At 37.8% G+C, this 21,320-nt stretch overlaps 1 protein-coding gene across 5 annotated transcripts in view; it reads left to right on the top strand.

Annotated features, from left to right (window-relative positions):
- The window catches only part of Col8a1 (collagen type VIII alpha 1 chain), a 132,589-nt gene that overhangs the window by 69,314 nt on the left and 41,955 nt on the right, over nt 1-21,320 (top strand). For all 5 annotated transcript variants that reach the window (XM_006248208.5, XM_039088381.2, XM_039088382.2 and 2 more), the window contains one exon: nt 7,175-7,293. The gene's annotated coding sequence lies outside the window, so the exon portion shown is untranslated. The remainder of the gene's footprint in view (nt 1-7,174; nt 7,294-21,320) is intronic.

Consider the following 21,320-nt stretch of genomic DNA (forward strand, 5'->3'; position numbering starts at 1 on the left):
CCAAGCTTTCGGCAGGCTGAGAATTTCACTAGCTTCAGTTCCAGCATAAAACGGCACCCACTTTGTAGCAAATCCTCTAACTGATTCTGTTTCTCTGTTTACACAGCTGCACACCTGTTTGCCTGAAGTTTTCCCTACATCAATTGTCTGGTTTTTATTGAGAGCTCCTAGGGGCAAGGTGTGCAGTCTGTTACATTTACTTTACACAATACTATGTACACATGTGCAGGTGTGACTGCGTTTGGCAAAAAATAAATAGTTCCTGTTATGAGTGGATGTTCGAAAAAATATTATTGTGCAATTCATCAACGTTGCAAAAGAATGAACTCTGGGTGAAGAAGAGTCTTTGTAATTCCCTGGCTCTCCTATGTGTGGCACAGCAAAGTTATAATCATTGTCAGGGATCAAAGGGCACTGAACAGTGTGAGCAGGGTTCAGCCAAGCACTGGAAAGGCTAATAAATCAGATTAGAAATTGAAAATGACAAAACAAACAAGGTAGAATTTATTTAACAGTTGGCCCCTAAGCATGACTTTCCCATCTTTTGTGTGTAGGCGCCATCCTTCTGGGGTTCTCACTTCAGAGCACTGGTGGTCAATACTCACTGTCATATGGGGCTGTTGTAGTTCACGTACCCCAATAAAGACAACAAGTTCATAGATCCAGGATGTCTTATTACTTTGGTTATTTTTGCCATAATTGGTATTTTTAACCTTTGGTCATCCTCACTGACCCAAAAAGAAAGAGATAGTCCATCTACATTGCCTGTTGGATTAAACATTCCATTTTTTCCTTAGGGATCTTCAAAGTTGTGTTTTTTTCAAAGGACAAGATGACTAATAGTTATCTATCACTCAGGATAAGGACAAGAAATGACATTTTACATAATCTAAGAAATATTTTCTAAGCACTAGCTATGAAACAAATCACAGCTTCTGCCTTTAAAATGCAGACGATCAAAGGCTAAAGAGATGATTCTTTTATAAAAGTATGTCCTGTCTTTGCAAAGCATCATGGTCCTGCTTCCAGTACCCACTTTGGGAGTTCACAACCATCTGTAACTCCAGTTGTAGGAATAAGTAACTCCTTGAATCCACATGCACACCTGCATTCACTTGCACAACCCATACACAGACACACATGCACAGACACATACGCCTGCACACACATGCATGTTTATGTGTGCACGCACATCTGTAATTATATAAACACATGTGTTTGTACACATGTCCACACACATGCATATATTTATATATGTATATACAATATTCAAAATACTAAAAAAGTAAATCTTAAAAATGTGTACATGCTTTAAGATCTTAAAAATATGTTAAGTGACCTTAAATGTAAGGATTCTGCTATGTTGTAGTAGTGTGATGAAGATTGACTCTTACATATTTAAAGTATACTTTTGCACATAAGACATCCCAATAAACAGTAGCACTTACTAATTTTGCTTAGTACAATTTCATTTATAACTAATTTTTAGGGGGAAAAATCTTGTAAATAAAATTTTACCTCTGATTATTGGAAGTTTGGTTTAATTGTTGAAAGGAAGAAAGAATTATCGCATTCAATAAAAGGAAGAAAACAAAAAAACTATTGTCAAGAATACTGAAGTCAGGATGACCACACAAACTTGGACCTCAACCATGCTTTGATGTCTGGAGTCTGGTTCTCATCCTGTTCTTCCTAGGATGTTTCAAAGTCTTGATCATGTCCCAAGATCACAGAAAATATTTTTCTCTCCTTCATGCTTCTTCCAACCCTGGTCTTATTCATGGTTATTTCACAGAACAAGTAACAAGGTAAACTTGAAGTTTTTCACATATGTTTTGATGGCACAATAACCAATTAGACCGGAATATGCCAACCTTTGAAAACAAATTGCTTAATAGATTATTGTAGGTAAAATACTGTACTTAATGAACTGATTGCCAAATCAATTATTGCCTCAATGACTATGTTAACTGATCATAATGCAAGTAATGAGATGATATTGCCAAATGTCTAGATTAGTATTTGAAGACGTCATACCTGGTTCTTCTTGACTATTTAAACTTAAAAATACATAACCTTTGTTTGGTTTTCCATCCACTATTTGTATGACCTCTGGCCTATCTGAATCATTATATTCTTACTATTATAGCCAATTTGAAGGTCTGTGTCATTGTTTTCTTTACTGATTGCCTTCCTTACCTCCTCAGTAAAGATGAGATGCTCATGAGAAATAACATATTGAAACAATGATTGACAGGTGCACCTACAGTAAAAAAAAAATCTGAGAGACTATCAGACATCACATCTTGAATTATAGTGAGGGCCAATTGTAAATCTCAACCACACAAGCTCCTCTCCTCTCGCCTTCTAAAGTAAAGTTACCATTTCTCAAGTGGTTGAGTAGTTGATTCCACATTCCTAGTGTCCGCATTCCAAAATTCATAAAATCCAAACATTTCATAAATTCCTTAGAGTTACAGGTATTTTCAGATTTTACCAGATCAATTAGTGTTGCCTGCTTTGAACCTTATAACTGGAGTCATGAGACTATTAATGCATTTCATAAGCAAGAGGAAATGAGTGTCTTACTAATCATACTTAAAAGAAAACCAGTGATTTGGCAACCCAGACCCCCAGTGGTGGCTTAATATGACCTTAGAAATGTCTTTCCTTTTTCTATTTACCAAGACTTACTTGTCAATTAAGATTTGATCCTGTTCCAGTAGAAAGGAATTTCTCAGAGTTTTGTCTAAGAATACACAACCTTGAATTTCTCTTAATTAAATTGAAAATGGGCTCTCTCTGCTTCAAACATTATATGTAGCCATGGATCAAACCAATAGATTTCTCAGTAGAAAGAGAAAGACTCAATTCCAGGAACTTTGAGGTCACTAACCCATGTTTTTCTGAGACCTTACATTTTTAAACAACTCAAATGTGCAGTTGAAATACTGTATCCAATTTAGTAGCTGTATTGATCATGATATTGATAACAACGTGGATCAGTAAGGTAATATTCAGTCCCCTTTGCAAAATTTCATATTTAGTGCCTTAGATGATGTTGATGGGATAAGACTGGGGTGTTTTGTTTTACTGATTCCTTGTTCACCAAATTTTTTCCTTACTAATGTGTAAATAATAGAATATTTCATCTCCCTGTCTTTATTCATTTGTTGTATTGTTGTAGGATTGAGAGGAGACAGATAACATTATTAGCAAGGAACTGGCTCAAAGAGCACACTTATGTATTCTCTCTTCCTTCATAAACCATAAGAATATTATCAGCTAGCTTTATGTTGGAAATTCAAACTATATTGATATACGCATTGAAAGCTATATCTATATCTGGATGTCTGAAAGAATGTTATAAACTTTGCAAAATACTATGGCACATCTATAAATAGCAATTTGAAATAGAAATTCACATTATACATAATCATGGGTTTTATAAGAGCAAATATCAATACTATAGAATTTTATAATCATATCTGGTGACTGAAGCCCAACCCACAAGGTTCCCAGAATGAATGATACCACAGGGAACAGTTCTAACTCCACTTACCAAATGCAGTAAATAGCCCGTCTTATTCTAGATACTTGAATTAAGCCAGTCTCAAAAACTAAAAATTAAAAATAAAGTTTAAGAAAGACTGTTTTCAACACTTATAGTGAGTCTCTTTACTAAGACTTGCTCCTTGTCCAGTAAATAATCACATGATCAACAGCAATAAAATACTGCTGAGAGATAAACATTCTTCATTTCAAAGCAAAGAGCCTGCTGAATGGTGATACAGTTTCAAAAGTATGTGATTTGACAAGGGAGCTCTCATCATGCTCCTGAAAAAATTTTACGCTGCTGTGATTTTGTTTGTGGGTTTTTCTTTTCTTCCAAATTGAAGGAATGTGCTTAACTCTAATCAGAACCATCAAAGCCTTTAAAAATGCCCATAGTTTTAAATTTCTGGCTTAAAAAGAAAATAAAGTGTTTAAAATCTCAAGCGCTGATTTTCTTGCCCTGTTAAGTTCTGTACTTAAGAGTTGCAAGATGTGTTTATTTATAAGGGGTCTAACAAGTATTTATAAATACTTAAGTATATGCCAGGCCCTGTTCTAGTTATGAGGAAAGTTTAGTACAAAAGAGACAAGTTTCCTGCGTCCAGGTAGGGAACCGGAAGTGGGTATGGTAGTCCACTTCAGTAATCCCAGCATTTGTGAGACAGAAAAAGGAGCAGAGATTTGGGTCATCCTCAGATGGATGGACTTGAGGTTGGCCGGGGCCATCTGAAACCACGTCAGAGAGAGAGGGGGAGGAAGGGAGGGAGAGAGGAGGGGGAAAGATTGGAGAAGGAAATGTAGACGGAGAGGGAATGGAAAGGAAAGTAACTTGAAGAGAAGAAAAAAGAAAAGCTCATGTTAAGGCCATCTTTTAGTGAAGATGATGCATGATAGTGGGAGAAAGTTCTAACTGCTACTGCAGAATTAAAGAGGGATTAAAGATACATGAAAATGAGCATTTTATTTGAGAGCAGAGCACTCTCTGAGGAAATGATGTTCAAACTGAGATTTAAATGATTAGGGGTCCATCCACACAGAGGTCTCGGGGAAGGACTTCCTGGGCATGGAACGGAAGGAAGGCCCAGCTTAGCTGACAGTGTACGCTGCAAGAAAGACCAACATTAGGGTTCATTGTCAGAAGTTTGGGGCTCCAAAAGACAATAGCCTAGCATGAAAGACAGCTCCTTGTTCTCCTACGAACCCCCTTCAGAAGTTGTGCCAGGCGTGGTGACGCATGCCTGCAGTGCTAACAGCTGGGAGCAGACAGGAGGATGAAGAGTTCAATGTCATCCTCAACTATAAACATGTTCCAGGATCAAGCTATGCGAGATGCTGTCTCAAATTGATAAAGAGAATGGCCAGGAGAAAGAAGAGAGGAAATAAGAATGAGAAAGCTGTATTCTGTCTCTTCTACTGTGCTAGATTGGTCCAAGCCACCATAAGTGTTCGCAAATTCATAGGAAGGAGCACAGAGAAGAGGTGAGGGATTGGGGGCATGTGAAAAACTTCCAGAGTCTAACAGCTCCTCCAGGACTAAGGTTACCTCCACTTCACCTTTTAATTTGTCCATGATGGATTTTACTTACAGTATTTTTGTATCGTTTTTCATCATGGCTGTTTCTAATGCTTTGCAATTCATTTGTAAAGAATAAATTTTAAAATATCTGTTTACAAAAAAAAACAAGAATGAGGCTGGAAAAATAGAGGTAGGAGTTAGAAATACTTGCTGCTCTCGCAGAAGACAAGGATTCAGGTCTCAGTACCCACATTGAGTGGTCTAGAACAAATACACTGTAACTTCCACTTTCCGAGTATCCAGTGTAACCATCTTCTGGTTACCACTGGCACATGAACATATAATGCACGTACCCATACATTCAGGCACACACACAATAAATAAATACATTTTTAATCAAAGGGGCTAGCAATGAATATATTTGAAAAAACATCATGTTATTGTCTAATACTAGACATTGTTATTATAGCCGCTTCATTCTTACCTCTTTCATTTAAAACTCTTGTCAATGAAAATCCATCTAATAACTACACGTTGGACCATATATTTAATCACATAATTTTTGTGTGGAGAAGGAAAAGAAGTTTGAGTACTTCTTGCTCAGAACTTTGCCTTGGTTCTAGCTCAGTCTTCCAAAATAAACTTAAACGTGATGAGTTTTAAATTGCTGGTATAGGCAATATGTCCACTCCCTTCTCGCAGTGTTTGAATCCTGAATACTTTGATTTGTTTCACATCCAGAGAATACAGCACTCTCTTCAGTAGTGTTATGAACGGCAAAGTAAAGATTAACGTTGTCTCCTTAGTTCCACTAGCTGCATTATTTAAGAGCTGAACTTATAAATGGATATTATATTAGAAAGCATTAAATATGGGGTATGTTATTACAGAACATATTAGAGTACTAGTCTATAATGTGCCACATATTGCAAAAACTTCAGATACCCAATTCAGCGTTCAATTCCCAATCAACAAAAGCTGTCTTTCAAATCTTCTTGATCTACGTTCTGAAGCCATTTCTGTTTAAATCTTCTTCTGAACAACAAATACAGCTATCTCCTAGGTGCATCTCTGTGAACCGCAATAACTGTGTATCTGTTAGTGAAAACAGTGAAATTCTGAAACTCAGCTTCCATGGGGAAAATCTCACATGATTTGTGAATGGTCTAAAGAGGGACAATGTCTGAAGTGTGTATATCTGCTTGAGTTGTATCAACATTAAAAGAAAATCTAAACAAATAAAAGCCTGTCACTCCCTATTGGATAAGTAACTAAGAACAACTTCTAACTCCAGGTGTATGTAAGTGAGGTGGGAAAATGTACCTTTCAAAAGTTGACTTTTCTTAAAGGAGACTATACTTCCTGAGGCATGACTTCCTCACAAATTTATTTCCTCTCTAACAAATGCCCATGTCTTTTCTAAACTATCTCTAATCTGTGTCAGCAAGAATAGAATTAATGGAAATTTAATAGGTGATGATGAAAACAAGGACACATGGTGGATAGTCTATTTGGGCATACATGTGTATACATGTTAGCTCTGTGTCTCTGTAACAAATACTTTAAAAGAGGATAAATGTTTCTGGCTTATGATTTCAGAGGTATCAGGTCATGAACTCTTGACTGTTGTTTTGAGCCTATAATAATATATTATGGGTTAGGGTTAGTGGAAATGGAGGCTTGCTCACTTTATGATATCTAAAAGGCAAAACAAAGATACCAGGGTCCCAATATTTATTCAAATGGACTCTCCTAACCACTGTAGGCTCCACCTCTCAAATGTTTTACCATTTCTCAGTGACAGCACAGACTAACAAGACATTTAACATATGGGTGTCTGGGAAGATTCCAAATCTAAACTATAGCAATATGTTGTATAAAAATTAACATGTACTTGTTAATTAAAAGCAAACCACGTGTTCTCTCCCTCTCATTAATATATAAGAACCTCTATTATATCTTAAATGTATACCTAAACCTTGTATGTGTTTATACATTTCTACTATACAGTTTCTTATATGATACAGAAAAAATAGTTTGATAATAATTCTTCATCTTACTTTATATGCAGTCGAATAAAAGCATCCTATCTGTCCACTGCAGAAGCTGTTCTGTAAATAAAGTAAACCCTGTGAAGAGACGGGACCCAGCCCCATTGGTATTACAAGAAGAGTCAAACAAGGACTTTGGTCCTCAATTCTACTGGCCAGCCAAGCCTAAATGTAAGTTTGAAGAGGGAAGAGAGGAAAGGAGGGAGGAGGAGGGAGGGAGGAAGGAAGGGAGGGAGAAAGGAAGGAAGGGAGGGAGGGAGGGAGGGAGGGAGGGAGGGAGGGAGGGAGGGAGGGCACCAGCCGTGGATTGGTGCACTGGTGAAGAAGATACTTGTAGCCATGCAGTACATAAATAATTAGATGGATAGGTACACAGCCTTTCTTCAAGTGAAGTTGTCCTGCCTCAGATACTATATACACTACTGAAAAAGACTTGAAACTATCGCTAACATTGAATTAAAAAAATAAACTTACAGTAAAATCCAGCGTGTGAGCCTAACTGGTTTTTAAGTCCAGTCATGTTGAAATAGACTCTTAGAATAATCATTTCCATAGGAACTGAATAGGTATCCAAGTGTCCACCAGATGCTAACAGCTAGATTGTGCAGGGAAAATTGCTAACTTAAGCTTCTTTTCATGATTCAGCAAAGGATTTTAAGTAATAAAAGATCTGGAGATTTGTAAAATAAATAATTCCAGTGCAAATGGGAAAATTAAAATAATCTTATCATCTCTCAGACATGTCTATATGTGTTTTTCTACCATTATCCTATTTCTCTTAATTGGGTCCATTTCTTTCCCAGCTGATATTTTATAGTTTGAAGTTATGAGCTATAATTAAGAAATTATTCATTTCAGATGATTGAAGTGATACAGACTGAATTTTCCCAAAGACAGGCTAGGATGTTTGAAACACAGCATGATATAGCAAATGTGGTTTTATTCACATGTGATATTCAATATATCCACAGTGAAAAGTAATAACAGCATGCCAGAATCTCTTTTATTTTTTAATTGATGTCTCAGTAGAAGCAATAAAAATGTAAACTACATCATTAACTTTTGAACTTTGATGGAAAAAAAATTCACAACATACCATCCATTTCTGACAAGTAGACATTATCTCATAGTACCTACACCATCCTGTGCTTATTACCATTGCCTGGTTTTAAGTGTGACTTTTGGACACATGGCTTTAGAGTTCCTAATATATAACAGCACAATGACTTTTTACATTGTGCCTTTATTTCATAATTGAAAGACTGATTGGTTAAGTGTGTGTGTGTGTGTGTGTGTGTGTGTGTGTGTGTGTGTATTTTCCTGGGCTGAAGATTGAAGATACATTGGAATGAAAAGATACACACAGCACAGCATTTAGCCACACGACCATGTCCTGCCTTAAGTAGATCCATTCAGAGCACCTGGAGGAATGCAAATACTTCAATAATTTTACTAAGATATTACATTTTTTTCTTATATGGACAACACTTATTTAAGGCTGGCTTACATGTTCAGAAGTTCAGTCTATTTGAGGTGGGAGTATGGCAGCATACTCGCAAGCACAGTGCAGGAGGAGCTGAGAGTTCTACATCTTCATTGGAAGTCAGCTAGGGGAAGACTAACTTCCAGGCAGCTAGGATGGGGGTCTTTTCTTTTAAAATTTTTTTGGATATCTTATGTATTTACATTTCAAATGTTATCCCCTTTGCTCCCTCTCCCATACTGCCCCCCCCGCTTCTATGAGGATGCTCCCACTCCCACCCACCTACTCCAACCTCAACGCCCTGGCATTACCCTACACTGGGGAAACAAGCCTTCACAGGACCAAGGGTTTTTCCTCCTATTGATGCTGGACAATTCCATCCTCTGCTACATATGTGGCTGGAGTCATGGTTCCCTCCATGTGTATTCATTGGTTGGTGGTTTAGTCCCTGGAGCTCTGGTGGGGTCTGGTTGGCTGATATTGTTGTTCTTCCTATGGTGTTGAACCCCTTCAGTTCCTTCAAGTCTTTTCTTTAACTCCTCCATTGAAGTCCCCTTGTTCAGTCCAATGGTTAACTGCAACCATCCTCATCTGTATCAGTAGAGCTGTGGCAGAGCCTCTCAGCAGACACGCATTTTTAATGTACATACAGCCCACTCTTTGCACTGGGTCCCATCAAAGCCAGATGTTCTCCAAATAAAATGTTTATAATGCAAAGCTATTGAATAAAAAAATCGCATGTTTTAGCAGCAGAATATGGGATTCGAATTGATGGAGGGTGGGAAGAAACCGATGAGGAGAGGTGTGGCATGGGTTGCATCCACTCTTGAGGAAGGCTGTGAACTAAATCCAGAGAAACTGCGGCTGTTACAACCAACTACAGACTCAGCTTCTGGATTTCTTGTAACAAAATCTTGCTGCCAAGGACATAGAAGGGCTCACCCAGTAAAAAAATTACAATAATAATGTTCAACTAAATCATAAAAAAATGCAGAAGGTGATTATTACAGGGCAAAGGAGGGGAATTGCCTGTAAAGTTGTGGTAGAAAGATCAAAAATATATTTTATTGGACTTTTAAAAAATTAAGTTCTTTGTTTTTAAACTAAGGTGCAACGCAATCAAATGTAAAGGCGACTCAATGCACTATTCCACTCAATGGTCAAGAGTGGGTATTTGGTAAGACACAGTAAAAATTATTGTTACTCAATATGGCCAACTGAGGCAAGCCTGAAACTTAAATCACCAGTTTGCTAATGAAAATAACCATCTGAAAGTCATTTTAAAGAACTTTAATTGAAAGAAGTATAAAGAACTTTTCACATATACGTCTTTTTCTTTGTCAAAATGAATTGGGTTTATGCTTGCTTTCCCACAGATTTAAAACTCAAAAGTGCTTTTTAAGCATCTTTTTTCAGTTCTGCAAAGGTGTTTGTTTGACACAACATAGAAAATGACAAAGGACACATAAATACACCCAGTATGAATGGCCATACAGCTAGGGAGAAAGAAACAGATCGTGATCTGCCTCTGTGCTTTCCAAGATTACACAAGGGAGCTGACTAAAATATTTTTAACTAACTAGAGCTACTTTTCGGGTCAATGTTTTACCTTCCAAAGTACAGATTACCTATGTGTGTACCCCAGACATCTGGGCACACACATTCCATACTTTCTTCAAGTGAAAAAGATTATCTGCCAGTGAGGAAAGATAAAGGAAACTAGCTTCTTTGGACCATTAAATACCTAACATGCCTTACACAGGGTAAGCACCAAATAGTATGGGTTGGACCTCTAAATTCTCACTTTCTGATTAACGTTAATGTGTCTCTTGGAGTCACACTGTAAGTGGTGGTGTCTCGCACATGAGAATTAATGAAGGACATCTGTATCCAAAATATCCATGGAAAACTTGCAGCATTGATCCATATCTGTGTCATTAATCAACTACAGCACAGAAGGATTTCTTGTGGTTGTGCTGTTTTAGAGAGAGAGTTGAGAAATTACAGTTTAATTCAAAAGTTGTTTGAAACTTTGAAGAACATGGGGTTTTTATATAACAGGGTAGAAGTAAAGTCCAGCCCCTGATGGCTATCGTTCTAAGTATATAAGGCTATAAATATCCACATATATACTTTAACCGAAAAAAGTTATGCAAGTAACCATTCGGTAAAGAATTTACTTCTTAATGCCACTCTTCTCTTTCCTCAATCTCTTAAATAAAAAGATCTTTGGGGAGAAAGCACCATTTGAAGCTAGTTTGGTATGAGCAGCGTTTAGCTGAAGCAGATGGCTGGAAGTCAGAGGCCCCAGATACTAACCTTCATTCCCTACCAATTTGGAATGTGGCCTTGGGCAAGTCATGAGAGCAAAAATCTACGATAAAAGACATAATAATGCCTTACATGTGCATGGCATTTTATGGTTTAACAGCACACTTTCACATACAATATGTTATTCAATCTTACCCCCAGCCTCCTGAGAGGAATATAGTAGTCATATAAAATTTTCCATTTTAAAGAATAGGGATTTGAGACCCAGAAAAACTAAATTGCTTCTTCATAGTCACATCTATAGCAAATGTCAGAGCCAGAAAACGTTTGTAGACGTGATGCTTGTCTCTGTCATCCCTCTAGACCATATTGCTACTCTCTGGTGTCTTCCAGTGTGATATATATAGACAGGTAGCATTTCTAACATGGTAGTCACAAACCGTAATTACTGAGCACTCGAATGTGGTTCAACCTCATCAAGATGTGCTTCTAGTAGGAGACATATACCAAATTCTTAAGGCAAGATTGAAAAAGAAAGACTGCATGCTGAAATTGTATTTGCAATACCCTGAGTTCAATGAACAAACATGGTTTAGATAGTGTTTAATGTGTTAATATGCATAACTCAGTATGAATATATACCTGTCTCTTTACATGTTTTAGCACAGCTACCAGACAACATCATTGTATATATGACTCACACACTTCTGTGGTACAGTGTTAGCCCCGAGAATTCCAATGCTTGGTGCCTGCAGTATGAATTCATATTCCTGGGCTTGTATATGCACCTGCCTCCATGTAGCTTAAACAATTTCCCCAAGATGCTATTAGGAAGCAGTGTACATGAACGTTAGCAACCCAACCATACTTGTATATGTTATATATCATCTATAACCAGGGGAAAGATCGGGCACTTCCAAATGCTCGTTCACTATAAGGATTCATTTTATACTTAAGTAAATGCATGAAAGGTTTAGAAGCCAAAGTTCTATGGGAAAATCAAAAATTATATCTGTAGCTCTGTGTCACTGTGTATTTTAAAATATGATCTCCCATAAAAATCAAGAGTGAAATAGAATCTTGGTTGTTACATTGATATAGTCAATGCTAAAGAGTTAATTACACATAAATTTGTTATCTGGTAAATTTTATCAAAGTAGATTTTTGAAAGATCTAACTGAAAATTTTCAAGGAGAAATTGTAGTAGCAAAACATAACCTCAAACACTAACAGCTAGCATCTATCTGTCACTTACTATATGGCTATAGGCTCGGTTCCTAAAAATTAGACTAAGATTATCTCATTTAATTTCCACAGAGATTTGAAAATCAGCAATAACAACAACAACAGCAAAAACAAACAAACAAAAAAAACAGAAAACAAAGCTTTTCATTACTATTGCTTCTTACTTTGACACTACCTGAAATCGTGGTGCAACCAACCAAGACAGCATTAGGGTATCTGGGATTCATTCAGCAATACTGTAAAACAGTTCTGTGTTTGGGCCAGGGCCAGTTCTAAACACTGTGGGAACATTGCACAGAAAGACTGTCCCCAGAGTGCACCAGTTTGTCATTTTGTGAACGGTGTACACTTAAAAACAAGAATTAGAAAATGGAGATTCATGTTTTAAAGGACTTTTAATAGTTTAATAGAAATCTTTACAGTTCTGTTTCTGAGAGAGGTAGCTTTGTGCATGAAGGGGAGGGCTCAGGTACAAACAACATACAAGAGTAAACTGCAGAAGTTTGGTTTCCTAATGGGAGGAGGGGGAGCAAATATTCTCTAGAACAAATGCACCAAAGAATAACACCAAAAAATCTAATGTTTAAATGTTTAGATTTCAAATAGAGTGTGTAACAGGTTGTCACAGTCTTAATGCTTACCCAGAATAAAATAAAAAAAAAAATAAACAAAAAAAAAAAAAAAAAAAAAAAAACCTCTTACCAACAGCCAGCTCTGTCAGGGTGAGAGAATTCAGGCACTTCTCCATCCTGATTTAAATGTAATTGATTCTAAAATTGTTGCAAACTAGAAACGACAACTGTTCGCAGTATGGGAAGTGGATATTAAATGTGATTTTGTTTTCAATCACAGATGAGCCAGTAATCATAATAATGATTTTTAGATTATCTTTCCTGATCATATTTCCTTTCTGATTCAGAACAAAGCACCCTGCAGATTATTCAAGCACCATAGACAAAGAAGATACAGTATTGGGTTTTCTAGATTCTCTTGAGGTAGCAGGGTACTTTGAGACACAGGTGTAAGTTTAAAGTTCAAAGTTATAATTTTGTTTGCATGAAACAAAAACAGCCTCGATCATTCTCGGAAAGCACAGACACCCCCGTGTGAGCTGCACCTCTTCTGCCTTCAAACAAGTGGGCCATGAACCATTTCTAGTGTAGTCTGTTCAGAATCTGCCCTTGTGTTAGCCAGGAAGACATGTAAAAGGTCATGTGGAAATTATATAAATGCAACTCTGAGCTAAATAGGCCTACTGAACCTGGAAGGTGAAACACAGGACTATTAGAGGGATCCCACGTGAACCCATAGCCAGTCTGATAAATTCTTTTATTAATGCAACACTAAAATTTTGCTGCCATGAAATGAGTCATCTGTTTAATTTATGTGTGATCCCATAAATACACAGACCCTCAGAGCTGAAGGGGTCTTCTAGAGTATTCTACTCAATACGGATATTCTACAGATCAAAACCTTTATTATAGAAAAGTGATTTTTCCCCCTCAGGGAAAAAGTTAAATAGCTACAAAAAAATTTCCTAACTAATCCTTGACCATCTGCACCTCCTGGGAAGGGCCATCCATGTGCAGAACTCTGAGTCCTGCCAGGATTTTCATCACAATTTGAATTTCCAGCTTAGTAGCTGGCACTTCTGACCAGTGAAGATAAGACGCAAATGTTGACTGTGAAAATTCACATTCACAGTGAGTGCTTATAAAATAGAAACAAAAGTGTAATAAACCAGCAATTCCAGACCAGCTACTCACTCATGACTCTGTTTCCTCTCCTCAGTGACTCAGAGCCTTGCAATGAGCTCTCTTTGACACTTGCCCCTCACAGTTTGTCTAGTATCATGAGAACCCACCACTTCCAACATTCCAAATAAATGAAGAATAACCGGACACTCGGTCCTGGGGTTGAAAAAAAAAGAAAGAAGAAAAACAAAAAACCTTCTGGTTTTATGCTTTATGAAAAATATGCTTGTGATAAGATTACAATGATCACCCCGGAAAACAAGTATATGAGTAACACTTTACAAATTGAGACGGTTGTACTGAATGTACTTAGGAATATATACATGTGTGTAATAACATTTCTATAATATATATAATGCAACAGAAATTTTTTTTAAGATCATGGATTTGAAAGACAGCAACGAATATTTGGAGGGATGAAAGGAAAGGAGGAAATGTAATTCTAAACTTAAAATTTTAAGAACTATTATTTAAAAGGAAGGGGGAGGAGTCAGCGGTAGTCTTCTGATTGTGTAAGGGCCTTGCTCCAAGGAGAACCATCCACTTTCTCAGATCCATTATTACTGTTCCTGAACCCAGACTCATCACCACTTCCAACTTTAATGATCTCCTCTGTCTAGGGTCGTTACTTGCTGATTGAATGGCCTAAGGAAAGCTGTTTTACAGAGATGCTAGTAATTAGTTTTATTTTAATTTACTGGAATGTACTATAGAAAAATTGCTGATCGGTGTGTAATATCTAACTAGTGAAAGCAACACATGGTAACTATAAACACCCACTGAGAGGAGTGAGAGCCTCTGCACTTGTTTGGAAAGGTCTTATTTGCTTAAGATAAAATTACGGCTAAAGCATGCATTTTACTTTAATAAAAATCAAAATTGGGGTAATAGGTTGTATATATATTAAGAATATATTCATCTTTTTCTCTACAAATGTATACTTACTTCAGATTACAGAGAATGAAGAAATAAATATTAAATCCGCCTTTTAAGTGTAATATCTCTAAGCAATGGGTGACTTTCAAGGAAAATATTTCAGTGAGCGCATGTACCCTATAATCAGTAATGCAAGGCTCAGAGTCAATGGGTGCAAAGGTGTTCAAGGATTAGATCAACTGATAATAATTATAAAACACCCAGTACTGTGTTAACACAACTAACATTCAGTGAGTGTCAGCTAGGCTTAATAGACGTGACGCTGCTGTTCATAAGATATTGACCACATCCCTGCCTTTGTGCAAATTTTCCTGTTCCTCAGTTCAATGACTCTGTGGCCATATACATGCTGATGGCTCATCCTGTATGTACCCATATCTAAAGTTTAGCTCTGAAGTCCCCTTGCCTTTCTTTCCTAATCCCTAGAGGCCTTCATCTATTTTCCAAGATCAGTTTTTTTTGTGTATATATATATATATATATATACATATATATATATATTATTTTATTTGATTCCCCTTCACTCCACCACATACAGAAATCTACATTTCAGGGAAAACTTTATACAGACTGTCATACTCCCATAGAAGTGTGTATTGAAATAAACTTTTTTAGAACTAAATACACACGTAACTCTTTTTTTGTCAATTAGGACACAATGTGTAATTCATAGCTCCAGTCTGGAAGAGGAAGTGCATTGTTGGAAAAGCTGGAATATTCAATATGGCTTCCATTCTGACTCCACCACATCTAATGCTGGGGATACCATCGCTTTCAGCCCATTCTTTTACTTCTCCACTGAGTCATTTAACTTGGCAACAGAATCATTTTAGACAAAACTAAAGTGGGTTACAACTATTTTCTGATGAATCTTCCAGTGTCAACATTTATACTATTTGAAACATGGTTATCTCTGTGGGTCTCAAACTTTAGAAGGCACCGGAATCAGCCGAGAAGTTTGTTAAAGCAGACTTCCTGATCTACAGATCTAAGAGGGCCCGGAATTTGCCTTTTGAATAAGTAACCAGGTGAGATACTGGGGCTGCTAGCAGGGGACACACTTTAAGAAGCACTGGTGATCTTCTTAGCCTTCAGTGTTGTCTGTCATCTGACCTAAGACACTCCTGATAAGTATATTCCCCATATGATGTATATGGCGACAAGTGAATCCAGGCTCAACACAGCTGCCTTTAGAAGGACTAGTACCTATAAAGGTGCCTCAAAAACACCCACAGAAGGCAAGCTTTGCTCACTGCAGTTGTGTTTAAGGCTCATGTTGTTAAGAATGAACCGCCTGAATCTAAGGCTACAGGGCACAGGAAACACTGGCCAAGGTCAGAGCCATTGAGGTCAACTACGTGCAGCTAGTTTTATGACTCACAATTGCCATCTAGTGACACCTTTGAATACTGCATTGGTAGATAACCAGATCAAAGAATGCTATCATTTGAAAGTTAATTTTTCTTTCCTTCTGTTTTTATTTCATTCTTTTGACCAAAAAAAGTATGTTCAAAATGAGGTGCTGTATAGTCAACTTTAATATGCTCTGATCATATCTGTGTCTGTACCACAGTGACGAAAAATGAATACAGGTCTAGTATTTATTATGAGTTACCTCTATGCTTTATAGAGACTCAATTATTCGTAGCAAAATGCAATGAGATACAGTTCTTTTCTCCATTGTAGAGAAAAGAGACAGCTAGTAATGTACAAGACACTCCAGGGATTTGTCTAAGGATGTCTGAGACTGAATCCAAGCAGTTACTGAGAAACATGCTAGGCAGCCTCTGATAGACAGCAACGTACGGAGCCAAGCTAGGAGTCCACTGCTAGATGAATGGGGAAAGAGAATAGGGTATGGTTGCATAATGGAATACTATTCAGGAAATCCTGTCATTGTGACAACTTGGATGAAGCCAGAGGATATCACGTTCAGTGAATTAATCCAGTTAATAAAACAGCAAAAGAATTCCTCATAATCTACCTCACCTAAGAAGCTAAAATTTTGATCTCATAGAAATAGAGAGAATAGTGTTTCCTGGGAGCTAGTACACTTAGGGAGGGGGCTAAGGAAGATGTTGGTCAAAGGTTCCAAGGTGAGTGACTGTTAGAAGGAATTAATTCAAGAACTTTGTAGGAGGGGTTGGGGATTTAGCTCAGTGGTAGAGCGCTTGCCTAGGAAGCGCAAGGCCCTGGGTTCGGTCCCCAGCTCCGAAAAAAAGAACAAAAAAAAAAAAAAAGAACTTTGTAGGAGAGCAGGGTGATACACACTCATAAAAAAGTAAGAAAATGAATGTTGGGTTCTCACACACAGAAACCACGTGCAGTAATGGAGATATTAATTCGCTACATTCAACTACTTCATGATTCAAAACATTATAACGTATATCATACATACATACATATAAATTTGTGCATACTTTTAAATTAGGTCATTTATTAATTTGAAAAAATAAAACATGGTTGCTGAAATAAATGTTATCTTTAAACAGTTGTCAGCTGCCAAATGTAGTTGAGCAAAGGTGAGGTTTTTCTGAATTTTCTCAACAAAATCAACTCATGTGTAATAATTAAGGAAAAATTCCTATTCACAGGAAGCCAAACTGACACCGGAGCACTGAGATGCAAAATGCTGAATCAAATTCAACTCCTATACTCTGGTTATCCAGTGAAGCTGGCCACCAAAGCGCATAGTACTGACATAGGCAGTGTCTAAGCTCAGGTTACTATAACAGTGATGAAAGACCATGACCAAAGGCAACCTGAAGCATTTTCTCACCGAGGCTCCCTCCTCTTAGATGACTACTGCTCATGTAAAGTTGACATTGAATATGCATGTGTCTATTACATGAAAGCACAAAAGAACCACTTAGGGAAAAAAAGGGGACTAGCATTAGAGTAGGACTGGACAGGAGAGTAAAGTAAGAGTGTGTGTGTGTGTGTGTGTGTGTGTGTGTGTGTGTGTGTGTGTGTGTTGGAGTGGTGTCGATACACACAATATAGTTGAATGAAAACTTTATATGATGGACATTTATTTAATGATATTTTAATTGTCTTGCAAATGTAAAGGGGGCCAAGAAAGTCGGTTTGATCTCCTGATCGAGTGTCCAGAAGTCCTAGGGGTAAATAGCACTTGTGGTGTTTTCAGAAGAGCTCAGTCAAGGAAGGAGAGCCCCCACTCCACCTCTCTTCACAGATGCTGTGCTTGGCCAGTGCACCAAGCCTCGAATCTCATCTGTCTCCTGCACCTCTCCTCTTGAGAAACCTTACTACAGGACTCCTGCAGGAAATCCACTCCCTTTACTCCAGTCTTCCGCTATCAGAGACCTCCTTAACACAGGGGTCCTGATAATCTTTATTAGCTCCTTATCTAAGATATCTCGTTTACTAACAACTTCTTACCTCACTATATCAAGGACCACAGGATCACTATCAAATCAAATACTAGCAGTTTCTTTGTGTTGGTATATAGGTAACATTGCTCAGTCTTGCAAGTATAAAGACTCCTGATAGTGATGAAAAACAAACATAGAGGAATAAGGGGAAATCACAGAAATACGGTAAATGGGAAGATAGTTCAGTAGGTAGTGTGCCAGCTATGCAACCAGGAGAGCCTGAATTTATATCCAGCATCCAATAAAATAAAATAAAAATCCAGGCATGTCACCAGTAGCTTTTTGGTGGAAGTCAAGGTCTTAAAGCTATAGGCCGTTGCATTTTTGTGTCTGGGTTTTAAAATTTGGGGACAGTATTGTCGTGCCATCAAGGCATGGTTGACAAGAACAAGAAAATAGTTTGGCAGTCCAATAATGTATCCAAAATTACTATTCGGATAGATAGGAACCAAACCTCTGAATCAGTTTAAAAAGAGGCTTAGAAATAATTTTGCTCATAATTAGAGAACACCAAGGGGCCAATAAAGTGTACAGAAATACGGCTCCTTCTGCAGTCTTCAACTGTTGGGAATCAGTTCCTTCAGCATTGTTTAGAAATACAGTTCCTTCAGTGGCCTTCAATCCCTTCAGCAGACTTCTCTTGTCTCAAGCAAGGCCCCTTTCCAGCAGGGTAATAGATAGATACTAATGAGCTGCAGGTATCTTTACAGAAGGAGACGAAACGAAGTTCTAACATCCCTGTAAAAATGGAGGTCTCCCTCTGTTACTGCATTCTCGGCAAGTTCAGTTGTACCTGGCATTTATATGGCACCCAGCAAAGCTTTGTTGAGTGATGGATGAACGTGTGAAGATTCTGCTAAGCTGAATAGGGTGGGAGTCGCGGGAAGAGAGGCTTCTCGAGCCAGACGAGGGGAGCTCTTTTGAAGCACATTCTTCCTCTCTGGAATGAGCCTTAAGCGCGTGGCAGGATGTAGTTCGGTGACAGTGAGCGTTACCAGATCTTTACCTCGGGTTCTACGGGTTCTTATGTGATTTACATTCCTTACTCATTTTTGCACTTTAAGATGGCTCTGACAACCTAAAGAGTTTTGGGGCTTGGGGTTTTGGGGTTTTTTTGGGGGGGGGGGTGTTTGTTGTATTTCTTAAATGAATGACTGACAGATGGACGGCTCTAACAGTTGGCTTCTTTTGACTTTCTCAATTCGCCTATGCTTACAAGTGCTACGTCTATGATTCTAAATTGCCTTAAACTCATATGCGCCCTTTCAATCAGCGTCACAGTCAGTGCTGGCTTTTTTTCCATTGCTATCAATGCATTTGTCCAGAACTATCACATAGTTATGGATAAAAACTAATAAAGAGAGAAAATTGAGACATGAAAAAGAAATTGGATGAGATGCATGTGTTCCCCAGACCAAGCCCCTTTTAGGAAAGTATTTGATAGAAAAACAGAAGCCTTACACTTCTGAAGCACAGAAATCAGTCTGGATTTTTTAAAGTCTGTTTTCATTCAGCCTTAGGAATCAGTATGAATCTCTCCTTATAGCCAATGGATTTTATTTTATTTACTTATTTTCTGAGATCCTTGAGTCTAAGACTTTTTTAAATGCCTATGAGTCATTCCAAAATGAGAAAATAAAAGATACATTAAAAGGGAAAGCCAAGGAGAGGGAATGAAATGAACTGTACTCATCTCCCCTTTTGAGAATATCATGCTTTAAAAATAGGTATATAGAGGAATTTTAGTTAGCCGGGTATACTTAAAGTATACAGGAACCTTTGGCAAACACTAGCTGGCATTTATACCTAAAAGGTAAAAACCTTTTTTGTACTTTGCCATGTTTTAAAAGAGCACTGAAGAACACCAGACATAACTTCCAAATTATACATAGCCAAAAACTGGGTAATCTGAAACCACAGCTTCCCCAAACAGATAAAAAATACCACTGCATATGTAGTAGAGAATAGCTTTGTTGGGGCACGAGTGGAAGGGGAAACCCTTGGTCTTGCCAAGGTTGGACCCCCAGTGCAAGGGAATATGGGGGAGGGCAATAAGGGGGATGTATAAGGGGAATACCCGTATGGGGGAGAGGGAGGGGAGGGAATGGGGGGCTTATGGACAGGAAACCAGGAAGGGGAATAACCTTTGAAATGTAAGTAAAGAAATATATAACAAAAAAAAATTTTTAAAAAAAGAAAGGAAAAAAATACCAGTAAAGTTAGACCTGAGGATTTGGGGAATGTGATTGTGAAATGTAACTCCATAATATACAATGGGTCTGTAAACTAAACCAAACTCATCGGAAGTGTTGTGAGGTGACCCTTTCCCTTGAGACAATTGCTTATTCTTGCTGTTATGGAAAGTACTAGATGAAAAGGAGTTTCAGTTCAGACATAGACTATCCCTTAGCAATGAGGGCTTCAAGAATCAACTATAGCAAGTTTGCACAAAATGTAGATTTCTGAACTCTCCCCATGCTTGCCCGAGTGGGCTCCATGGGGACAAGAAGGCCAGTGATAAGAAACCATATTCTGTCACCACACATGGAAAAACATTGCTTGGTAATGTCACCTGAGCTCCTGGAAATCAGTCTCTCTAATGCCCTTGAGTCTGCCGGGAGACTTGAACTGGTAGATTCTAGGACTATTTGGTGCAGGAAAAGCAGTTTACATTTTACAGATTCTAGACAATGATCTACGCACTCCGCACGTATTAAATCTATTCTTCACTTCTAATGATGGACACTCGCCTGCACTATCTAGGCAATGTCCTAGGCCTACTTCCTTCTTCCACCACCCTTTATTTGCTCTCTATCAAAATTTATCCCTATCCCACTCCCATCCCATCCCACATTCCCCTTCTCTTTCCTTACATCACTTGCCTCTGTCTAAAATGACCTTATTTGGCACATTGCCTGGCCACCTCCTCCCCCCAGACTAAAACAGAATTCTGTGAGATCAGGAATCTGATTTGTCACTGTATGGAAACACAGTGCCTGGCTCAAATTAAATACCTCGGAAGTATTTGTTAATTAAAATGCACATAAAAACACAAAGGAAAATGAGTTGTATTTGCCAAACACTTTTCTAAAGCTTCCAAATTCTATTACACAA

Source organism: Rattus norvegicus, chromosome 11 (assembly GCF_036323735.1).
Source record: "Rattus norvegicus strain BN/NHsdMcwi chromosome 11, GRCr8, whole genome shotgun sequence".
In the NCBI taxonomy this organism is placed as follows: Eukaryota; Metazoa; Chordata; class Mammalia; order Rodentia; family Muridae; genus Rattus; species Rattus norvegicus.